The 11,196-nt window shown below is 43.5% G+C and overlaps 4 non-coding genes across 4 annotated transcripts; 1 reads left to right on the top strand and 3 right to left on the bottom strand.

Annotated features, from left to right (window-relative positions):
* The first annotated feature begins 5,156 nt into the window (after positions 1–5,156).
* On the top strand, positions 5,157–5,228 carry TRNAA-CGC (transfer RNA alanine (anticodon CGC)). The gene has a single exon. It is a non-coding gene; the product is annotated as a tRNA-Ala (tRNA).
* A 1,743-nt stretch (positions 5,229–6,971) lies between these two features.
* On the bottom strand, positions 6,972–7,061 carry TRNAR-UCU (transfer RNA arginine (anticodon UCU)). Its single transcript is given in 2 exon segments — positions 6,972–7,007; positions 7,025–7,061. It is a non-coding gene; the product is annotated as a tRNA-Arg (tRNA).
* A 1,445-nt stretch (positions 7,062–8,506) lies between these two features.
* On the bottom strand, positions 8,507–8,596 carry TRNAR-UCU (transfer RNA arginine (anticodon UCU)). The gene is given in 2 exon segments: positions 8,507–8,542; positions 8,560–8,596. It is a non-coding gene; the product is annotated as a tRNA-Arg (tRNA).
* Positions 8,597–10,807: 2,211 nt separating this feature from the next.
* TRNAR-UCU (transfer RNA arginine (anticodon UCU)) lies at positions 10,808–10,897 on the bottom strand. Its single transcript is given in 2 exon segments — positions 10,808–10,843; positions 10,861–10,897. It is a non-coding gene; the product is annotated as a tRNA-Arg (tRNA).
* Between the last annotated feature and the right edge of the window lie 299 nt (positions 10,898–11,196).

The raw sequence follows: 11,196 nt of genomic DNA, 5'->3' as shown, positions 1-11,196 counted from the left end.
TCCACTCTCCCTTCCCCTATCTCCTCTTTCTCCTTCATACCTTTCCTCCATCTCCTTACTATTTTCCTCCCTTTTCCTTTTCAATTCCTCCATCACTTCACTTCTCATCTGTTCTAATAGTCTTTCATCCTCTTTCTTCCTTTCCCATTTCGCCCTTTCTTTTTCTACTATACTCTCCATCACCCTCCCTTCTTCGTATTTCTTAGTTGATTCTGATAGTAACCTCCTCCTCCATATTGCCATTTCTTTTTCTTTTTCTTCTTCTTCCCTTTTCTTTTCCCGCAGTACTACTCTTGATACCCTTTCTGCTGCTGCTTTTACCCTGTCAGCTTCTCTCCTTTGCTCCTCAGTTCGTTCCCTTATTTTTTCCAATTCGTTCTTACCTTCTTTCCTTTTCCTCGCTCTCTCTCTCTCTCTCCTCCCTCTCAAGCTGCTTGATCAATTCATTCTGTTCATCCCTTAATTTTGCTAATCGTTCCTCCAAAATCTCTTCTTTTTGTCTTAACAGCTCTTCCCCCCTCAATTCACTTCCCTGGCATTATCCTCGTCTGTTTTCTTTACTACCTCCTTCTCTTCTCCTGTTAATGAACCTCGTAATTTTAATAATATCTGTGCAGCTGCCCATTCATCATTTCCTATTTCCACAGTCTGGTCTTCTCCAGTCCTCCCCTCCCCTGCTGGCATTTTCCTATGAGCCACATATGGTGGAGGGCTGTATGCCGGGTTCGAGTATCCCTCAGCTGCCCTTAACTGTCCTCTTTCTATTTGTCCCAATTCTCTTAAAGGGTACAACCCCCCTCCCTCTGTTTTCACTCCCGTTGCTATGGGTAGATCATTGCTTGGTTCCTTTTTTATTTCATCTGCTTTATTATTCTTTTCTCCTCCCTCACCTCTGTTTTCACTCCCGTTGCTATGGGTATATCATTGCTCGGTTCCTTTTTTATTTCATCCCCTGTTTCCCATCCTCTCCTTCCTCCTTAATCTCTGTTTCTTCTTGTATTTCCCCCATAGTGAATATTCCATTTGGTCCTGGTCGGGACCCCTGGAACATCCTCCATAAGTTAAACACTTCCACAAGGTTTGCCAACTTCTTCCCTTTATATGTATTGTGCAGATGATTTAATAGTGAATGTTGGGCATATGGATCGAAGCTACCGTTAGGCGGCCACGGTGTTAGCATTTTGTTATCCGTCCCCTGGGTCCATTCTATGCTATACTTAATCAGTTTCTCCCTATGGGGTGGCAGTGTTGTGCATATGTATTGTAGTGGCGTGGTGAGGGTGTTCCCCCACCCTCCCGATCCTGTTCCGTATGACATAGTAGCGCTCCACTTGCTACCCTTCCCTAATCTGGTATCAGTTTATCCCACTAATAATTTACAATATGCAGCCTTATATCGTTACCTGGCCCCGTAAGTTGGGGACTTACGATAGTCCGCTTAAGGAAAATTATAAAAATATAGTATGTTACATTTGTAGATTTTCCACTGCCTTTCTTCCTTTATACAACACCCTTACGGCCCCCTGCGGCCGAGGCATACGCAGCCCCCTGCAGCTGCGTACCCCTTATTACGTTCTTATACAGTCGTCCTGTTTTCACGGGCTCCTCCCCCTCCTACACTTGCCGTGGCCGGCGTTCTCCGTGCGCAGCCACGTTCCCCGTTTCGCCTTTCCTCGATCAACTCGTTTACCGTTTATCGCCGTTTCCACTCCCTTACCACAGTTCTCTTCCCCACCACTCTCAAAACGAGGATGTCTCGTGCTTGCGATATCCTATTAAAACCCTACTGGTGACGTCACCGATCTGTTAGAGCTACTGGTAAGTTCTTCATATATTCTTTAAATCCAAAATACACCTCCAATCTACCCCCGTTAACCCCACAACTGTCTTCCTGTCACTCCTGGAACAAGGTAATCAAATCAACAATATAATCGGACTGCGCACGCTGCGTCGGCTCGCGTGTGATACGCCCCTCGACAGGAGGGCTTAACCAGCCAATTATCTTCCGTATTGGGCAACTGACTAGCTACCGCCTACAGGGAAACGGCATCTACCTATCGAGCGTCTTGCTCGAACAATAGGGATCTTCATCTACTCATTGATCAATAAATGCCAAATCGTAGAAAACCACACACACACCCTTACACGTAGTCGTGACCTAGGCCAATCAGTGTCTACGAGCGGCCGCACGTGATGTTTTCGTGCTCCGCCCCCTTCTCTCGCGTTACGTAGCCAACTGCTCTCGCGCTTGTTCAACTACCATTCATTCTATTTCTAACACTAAATTGTCAAACCTTCGCCGTTCACCTGTGCAACACCTCCCGCCTCCCGTATTTAATTCCTCCCCCCTCCCTCACAATTTCACATTGTTTGTTGTGCGTGGCATGCTCATCAAGTTCTCTTGATGCGGGGCCGCTCGACTGCGTGCACCCCTCCGAGCGGCTCGTCACCTTCCTCGTCTGGACCACGTCTGGACACTCGCCAACCGCGGGCGGGATACTTCTCAACCGGCTCCCGAGGGCCAATATCCGGATTGCGCTGTCCGGTCTTCTCGCAGTTCCGCGATGGTCCTGTAGTCCTGAGAAGGGGGCAACGGCAGAGGGGGCCGCGCCGCCGGGCCTCCTCGCAAGTGGAGTGCTTGGAAAAAGTATAAAAAATAAAAATGCCGATCTTAAACAGATCTCAGCAGTGCCTCCAACTTGTCGGGGGGAAATTCTGCCGGGGTCGGCCGGGTCGTCCGCAGACCTCCGGGCAGGGAGGCCCCAACTCCTCCCGTATATCCCAAAAGAGATAGAGTATGAGACACACACAAGAAGCAAGGTGACTCTGCTGTTTATTAAACACAAACGGCAGGGATGGGTCAAGGATCATACGCGTCTGACCTGACAACACACACAATCGTGGGGCTCGCAGGCCCTTTTTACTGTAGTATGACGCGCTACTTGCGTCACTTTAGAAAGTTAACAAAAAACCTATCGCCACTCTTAATTGGTTGCTCGAGTGGTAGGGTTAGTATAGCATACGTATAGAGAATAATATGAGTGGACAAGGGTTAGTCAGGTGATATATCTGGGTTGTCCCTACAATTAGATACATGAGAATTGTTACATGAAGACTCCTAATGATTGGTTAATGTTAATGGCGTCAGTGATAAGAGCCCCATGTTCTGATTGTTGCGCCCGTGAGCTTCCCAGCCTGGGACCATCGCTGTTCCCAGCTCTCGGTGTACCTGCAATTTGCAACAATGTTTCACTATGGGTACATGCAGACAATGTGAAGACTTATTCATGAGCTGGACGGCCGACTACTCCCACTGTCGCAGATGTCCATTGATCCTTTCAAGTGTATCTGCCTGTGTCTTGTAACGAGGGATCCAGATGCCTCCTTCCTCCTGAGCTTGGCATCTTGTCGGGTTCGGCTTGGTCACGTGAGGTGGGACCGTGTTTGAGGCAGAATTCTGCACAATTAATATTGTTTTTCCACTGTGTGCCTGGTTTAATTTGCAGGTGCGACTTTGATGTTGGTGCACGGGGTGCGAGGTTGCAACGTCGTGCCCTTGATGGTCTGCTTTTGGAATGTGGGTTTGCAACATTACGACCTTGGCTGTTTGCTTTCGCCAAGCTCATTCTGCAGGATCAGCAACCTGACTCTTGTCTGTTAACGTCCACGGGAGCTCTTGCTTGCGGCCTACTTAGGCCTGGTGTATAGGTGGAACCGTTTGGTGCACAGGCGCTTTAGGTTATAGTCTCATATTGTCTTATGACCAGTATCGTGTCTTCGTTATAATTCTCATTATGGCACCTAGGTTTAGAAGAAGCATAAGCAAGCTCTTTAGATGAGTTCATGGTGCGTCTTGCGTTTCTGCATTTTGAGAGCCTATGTGGAAAATAATAAAGATGCACGTCCGTGAGTATGTCTGTCGCCTACGTCATAGCACTGAGTATATTCTTCGTGTAGATTGGTGCGGGAGTGTCCAGTGTGTATATTGGCACAGGTGTGCTATCTGTTGGCTAGGTCGTCATGGCATCTCTAACAACGTATAGGTTTTAGTCTAGTTGATCCATGCCGCAGGCATCGGCATGGGCAGGGCGGGCTGCTGGGCAGGCAGATGGACACATCCTTATGTTCCTGAACCAGGGTATCTGGTCGTCTGGTAGATGGGCAAACTCTTCTCGTGGCGGGTGCTTGGGCCGTGAACCTTTAGGCCAAGCGCGAGAGGGGGAAGATGGGAGCCTGTTTTTCCATTTTCCCACTTCACCATAACTACATTTCTCAAATGTGGGGCATCTATCCGAGATGGCCGTGTCACATTATGTGATGTCTCAGGCACCAACGTGATGAGATCGACCTGGCGCTGTACCTTTGTCATTGTAAGTAGTAAGATGTAATATGGCAGTTGTCATGTCTTTTCATATGCACTACTGCAAACCCCTTTCCTTACTTAGCCCACTCCCTCCTGAAGCTTTTAGGTGTGATGAGGAAGTGTCCTCTCAGCGGGGATGTAGCTCAGTGGTAGAGCACATGCTTTGCATATATATGAGGACCCGGGGCATTTCCACTTGTTTCTCTTTTTGACTGTCATATGATCTCTATCCACTAGATGGCCCTTTGAGCACAGTAATCCTCTGGTGGAAATCTTCCCCTGGAAGTCATCTCTTATGGAGAAGCAAAATGCACACTGCTTCAGTGTGACCATGTGGTTTTCCATTCTTGCTCCAGTTTTCCCTGCTCTTTTGCTAGTGCTTCACTCGGCAGAATGTTTTGACCAGAAGAGTTCTCCCTGAAAATTATGTCTGCAGGACAGACACACTGCATACCGAGGGGATATAGCTCAGTGGTAGAGCACTTGCTTTGCATGGATGAGGCCCTGGGTCCAATCCCTGGCATCTCCAATTGTTTCCCTTTTTTTGACTGTCATATGGTCTCTGTCCACTAGATGGCTCTTTGAGCACGGTAATCCTCTGGTGGAATACTTCCCCTGGAAGTCATCTCTTATGGAGAAGCATAATGCACACTGCTTCAGCGTGACCATGTGCTTTTCCAGTCTTGCTCCCGTTTTCCCTGGTCTTTTGCTAGTGCTTCAGTTGGCAGCATATTTTGACAGGAAGAATTCTCCCAGGAAAAGATGTCTGCAGGACCGACTCACCGCACACAGTGGGGATGTAGCTCAGTGGTAGAGCACATTCTTCGCATGTATGAGGTCCTGGGTTCAATCCCTGGCATCTCCATTTGCCAAACATCAGTGTGATTTTGTCCCGGTTATTTTGTATTTCACACTGCAACTCGGGCCATGATTATAGGATCATCGACATTCATATCTATTTGTCTGAGAAAACGCTGGTGCCCGTATCGCAAACCTGCCTGTAATATATCACTGAGGTTTGCATCCCTGCCAGTGTCAACATCCTGTATGCCTTCACAATCACTACAAATAGAAATGCACAGAGAGTACCATCACACCACAGTTTTAACGGTGCAGAATCGTGAAAGGATTGTCATTGCCTTGCGTTTCTTTTCAGTCGATTGTTTTGGTTCGAATGTATAGCTTCACCATTGTACCTTTGTAGCATATGATGCCTAGCTTTAAAAATAATTTGTTTTCACTGGATGTGGCCACAGATGTACCTCTGTTGTCAACCTAAGTCGATCAGGTTCTGTAACTTGTTAGTTTTGAGCTGGAATATCCTACCAGCTCTGCTGCTGGGGCCTATCTCTGGCTTCTAAAAGCAAAAGTCTTGAACATATTGACATTTTTCATTAGTTGGTCAGAGGAATTGCATGGGGGGGCAGCCTTTCTGCATGTTTCTATGGACAACCAGACACAGGTGGCTCTAAAATGAAGTCCGCCATTTGGAAACTCCAATTCGACAGTTACCGTCAGTTCTGGGCGCTGTTAGTCCCAAGCAGCCAGCCAGCATCTGGTACATTTCACAGTTCCTTGCTGGCAGTGGGGATGTAACTCAGTGGTAGAGCACATACTTTGGAAGTATGAGGCCACAGGTTCGATCCCCGGCGTCTCCATGTGATATTCTTCCTCAAGTGTGGGCTTTTTTCTGTACATGGGAATTAGGATGATGTGTTCTTTTGCCATACTATCCTGTTGCTGAACGTCTTCTCTTTGGAGCCGATGATTGTGGACATGCACGGTGCACCATGCTTCAGTCTGATGTCTGCTTTTTTCATTGGAAGCCCGTTAGCCTGATCTCTTACCGGGATGACAAAAGGCAGAATCGTTCAGACAGAGGGGCATTGGCTGAGAATAGTGTCTCCACCGGTCCCCCTGCTAGGCAGTGGTGTCATTCTGAGGTGCTGTGCACGCTCACCAACTATCACCCCCTCTGACCTTTCCCACCGCAGAACACCCTGAATGCATTCAGCGGGCTATGCTTCCTTCTAGGGCTGCAATGGATCGCCTAGTGGCAAAACCAATGGAAGCACCATTGACCTTCCGCAGAATTCCACTGCTTGTCTGCCTAGAGAAGCGAAATCTGCCGAGTGTGCTATGGACACTCATGACGGCAGAGGTATAGAGCGGTGGGTCCACATTGCTTTCCACTAGCCAGCAAATACAGAAGGACATCCGAAAGAGGTGTCAGTCTATCCAGCAACATTTGTGGGCTTTCGGCTGGAGGGATTCCTTCTCAAATCTGGGGCATCTATCCGAGATGGCCGTGTCACATTATGTGATGTCTCAGGCACCAACGTGATGAGATCGACCTGGCGCTTTAACTTTGTCATTGTAAGTAGTAAGATGTAATTAGGAAAGTGCCAAGTTTCTGTCAGTAATGTTGTATTGCTTATGAGCAATATGTTCCTGTTGCAATGGAAGGCAGACTGCTTTTGATTCAGTTGCATGCTGTATTAGATACATAGGTTCAACTTGGGTCAAATACTAATATTAAAGCATCAGCCAAAAATAAACATTCCTCACATGCATAATGTTCCTTGTTTGAATAAGAAAGTAAAAAATGCAACTCTGGTGGGATTCGAACCCACAACCTTTGAATGACTTTGCCAATTCACTTAGAAGTCCAACGCGCTATCCATTGCGCCACAGAGCCAGAGGAAAATCCACTTGCGTACAGTAAGGGATGATCGAAGTTTTGTCAATCCAGTGTTTACATCACATCACATTATCAAGCCTTCTGGGATACATGAAAGAATGATTGTTTTCTGAAACATAAAATGTCTGTAGCAAGAATCACATTTCTGTGTGAAACCTTGAACTGCACCTTTGTTCGCTTGGGGAGAAATTCAGAGAATAGGGTATTACAGTATTTTCTTGCCAAGTGAATAGGTTTGGACAACAATTCCATACCTTAATAAAAAAGAACTGGATAAAAAGTGCAGACATACAATTGGTTAACAATACAAAAACACAAAGAGAATATACCATAAATAGCTTTGAAAGAAGATTTTACTTTATATGTCGCTAGAAACAAATGTCTGAGAGTAGGGTGTCGTGTTTTTGGTCTATCTCATTTACAGCTGTTATAAAGACCATGTTTCTGAAGGAAGGATACATTAGGAAAGTGCCAAGTTTCTGGCAGTAATGTTGTATTGCTTATGAGCAATATGTTCCTGTTGCAATGGAAGGCAGACTGCTTTTGATTCAGTTGCATGCTGTATTAGATACATAGGTTCAACTTGGGTCAAATACTAAGATTAAGGCATCGGCCCAAAATAAACATTCCTCACATGCATAATGTTGCTTGTTTGAATAAGAAAGTAAAAAAATGCTACTCTGGTGGGATTCGAACCCACAACCTTTGAATGACTTTGCAAATTCACTTAGAAGTCCAATGCACTATCCATTGCGCCACAGAGCCAGATGAAAATCAACTTGCGTACAGTCAGGGATGATCAAGGTTTTGTCAATCCAATGTTTACTTCACATCACATTATCAAGCCTTCTGGGATACATGAAAGAATTATTGTTTTCTGAAACATAAAATGTCTGTAGCAAGAATCACACTTCTGTGTGAAACCTTGAACTGCACCTTTGTTCGCTTGGGGAGAAATTCAGAGAATAGGGTATTACAGTATTTTCTTGCCAAGTGAATTGGTTTGGACAACAATTCCATACCTTAATAAAAAAGAACTGGATATAAAGTGCAGACATACAATTGGTTAACAATACAAAAACACAAAGAGAATATACCATAAATAGCTTTGAAAGAAGATTTTACTTTATATGTCGCTAGAAACAAATGTCTGAGTGTAGGGTGTCGTGTTTTTGGTCTATCTCATTTACCGCTATTATAAAGACAATGTTTCTGAAGGAAGGATACATTCGAAAAGTGCCAAGTTTCTGGCAGTGATGTTGTATTGCTTGTGAGCAATATGTTCCTGTTGCAATGGAAGGCAGACTGCTTTTGATTCAGTTGCATGCTGTATTAGATACATAGGTTCAACTTGGGTCAAATACTAAGATTAAAACATCGGCCAAAAATAAACATTCCTCACATGCATAATGTTCCTTGTTTGAATAAGAAAGTAAAAAATGCGACTCTGGTGGGATTCGAACCCACAACCTTTGAATGACTTTGCCAATGCACTTAGAAGTCCAAAGCGCTATCCATTGCGCCACAGAGCCAGATGAAAATCCACTTGCGTACAGCAAGGTATGATGGAAGTTTTGTCAATCCAGTGTTTACTTCACATCACATTATCAAGCCTTCTGGGATACATGAAAGAATGATTGTTTTCTGAAACATAAAATGTCTGTAGCAAGAATCACAGTTCGGGGTGAAACCTTGAACTGCACCTTTGTTCGCTTGGGGAGAAATTCAGAGAATAGGGTATTACAGTATTTTCTTGCCAAGTGAATTGGTTTGGACAACAATTCCATACCTTAATAAAAAAGAACTGGATAAAAAGTGCAGACATACAATTGGTTAACAATACAAAAACACAAAGAGAATAGACCATAAATAGCTTTGAAAGAAGATTTTACTTTATATGTCGCTAGAAACAAATGTCTGAGTGTAGGGTGTCGTGTTTTTGGTCTATCTCATTTACAGCTATTATAAAGACAATGTTTCTGAAGGAAGGACACATTAGGAAAGTGCCAAGTTTCTGTCAGTAATGTTGTATTGCTTATGAGCAATATGTTCCTGTTGCAATGGAAGGCAGACTGCTTTTGATTCAGTTGCATGCTGTATTAGATACATAGGTTCAACTTGGGTCAAATACTAAGATTAAAGCATCAGCCAAAAATAAACATTCCTCACATGCATAATGTTCCTTGTTTGAATAAGAAAGTAAAAAATGCGACTCTGGTGGGATTCGAACCCACAACCTTTGAATGACTTTGCCAATTCACTTAGAAGTCCAAAGCCCTATCCATTGCACCACAGAGCCAGATAATATTCCACTTGCGTACAGTAAGGGATGATCGAAGTTTTTTCAATCCAGTGTTTACTTCACATCACAATATCAAGCCTTCTGGGAGACATGAAAGAATGATTGTTTTCTGAAACATAAAATGTCTGTAGCAAGAATCACAGTTCGGGGTGAAACCTTGAACTGCACCTTTGTTCGCTTGGGGAAAAATTCAGAGAATAGGGTATTACAGTATTTTCTTGCCAAGTGAATAGGTTTGGACAACAATTCCATACCTTAATAAAAAAGAACTGGATAAAAAGTGCAGACATACAATTGGTTAACAATACAAAAACACAAAGAGAATATACCATGTATCGCTTTGAAAGAAGATTTTACTTTATATGTCGCTAGAAACAAATGTCTGAGAGTAGGGTGCCTTGTTTTTGGTCTATCTCATTTACAGCTATTATAAAGACAATGTTTCTGAAGGAAGGACACATTAGGAAAGTGCCAAGTTTCTGTCAGTAATGTTGTATTGCTTATGAGCAATATGTTCCTGTTGCAATGGAAGGCAGACTGCTTTTGATTCAGTTGCATGCTGTATTAGATACATAGGTTCAACTTGGGTCAAATACTAAGATTAAAGCATCAGCCAAAAATAAACATTCCTCACATGCATAATGTTCCTTGTTTGAATAAGAATGTAAAAAATGAGACTCTGGTGGGATTCGAACCCACAACCTTTGAATGACTTTGCAAATTCACTTAGAAGTCCAATGCACTATCCATTGCGCCACAGAGCCAGATAAAAATCTGCTTGCGTACACTAAGGGATGATCGAAGTTTTGTCAATCCAGTGTTTACTTCACATCATATTATCAAGCCTTCTGGGATACATGAAAGAATGATTGTTTTCTGAAACATAAAATGTCTGTAGCAAGAATCACAGTTCGGGGTGAAACATTGAACTGCACCTTTGTTCGCTTGGGGAGAAATTCAGAGAATAGGGTATTACAGTATTTTCTTGCCAAGTGAATTGGTTTGGACAACAATTCCATACCTTAATAAAAAAGAACTGGATAAAAAGTGCAGACATACAATTGGTTAACAATACAAAAACACAAAGAGAATATACCATAAATAGCTTTGAAAGAAGATTTTACTTTATATGTCGCTAGAAACAAATGTCTGAGAGTAGGGTGTCGTGTTTTTGGTCTATCTCATTTACAGCTATTATAAAGACTATTTTTCTGAAGGAAGGATACATTAGGAAAGTGCCAAGTTTCTGGCCGTGATGTTGTATTGCTTATGAGCAATATGTTCCTGTTGCAATGGAAGGCAGGCTGCTTTTGATTCAGTTGCATGCTCTATTAGATACATAGGTTCAACTTGGGTCAAATACTAAGATTAAAGCATCGGCCAAAAATAAACATTCCTCACATGCATAATGTTCCTTGTTTGAATAAGAAAGTAAAAAATGAGACTCTGGTGGGATTCGAACCCACAACCTTTGAATGACTTTGCAAATTCACTTAGAAGTCCAATGCGCTATCCATTGCGCCACAGAGCCAGATAAAAATCCGCTTGCGTACACTAAGGGATGATCGAAGTTTTGTCAATCCAGTGTTTACTTCACATCATATTATCAAGCCTTCTGGGATACAAGAAAGAATGATTGTTTTCTGAAACATAAAATGTCTGTAGCAAGAATCACAGTTCGGGGTGAAACATTGAACTGCACCTTTGTTCGCTTGGGGAGAAATTCAGAGAATAGGGTATTACAGTATTTTCTTGCCAAGTGAATTGGTTTGGACAACAATTCCATACCTTAATAAAAAAGAACTGGATAAAAAGTGCAGACATACAATT

The sequence above is a fragment of the Ambystoma mexicanum genome (assembly GCF_040938575.1).
Source record: "Ambystoma mexicanum isolate Mex_15411 chromosome 12 unlocalized genomic scaffold, UKY_AmexF1_1 Mex_chr12_unloc.1, whole genome shotgun sequence".
Taxonomy (NCBI): Eukaryota; Metazoa; Chordata; class Amphibia; order Caudata; family Ambystomatidae; genus Ambystoma; species Ambystoma mexicanum.
The sequence above is the reverse complement of the archived record's forward strand: the minus strand, read 5'-3'. Positions and strand labels throughout refer to the sequence as shown.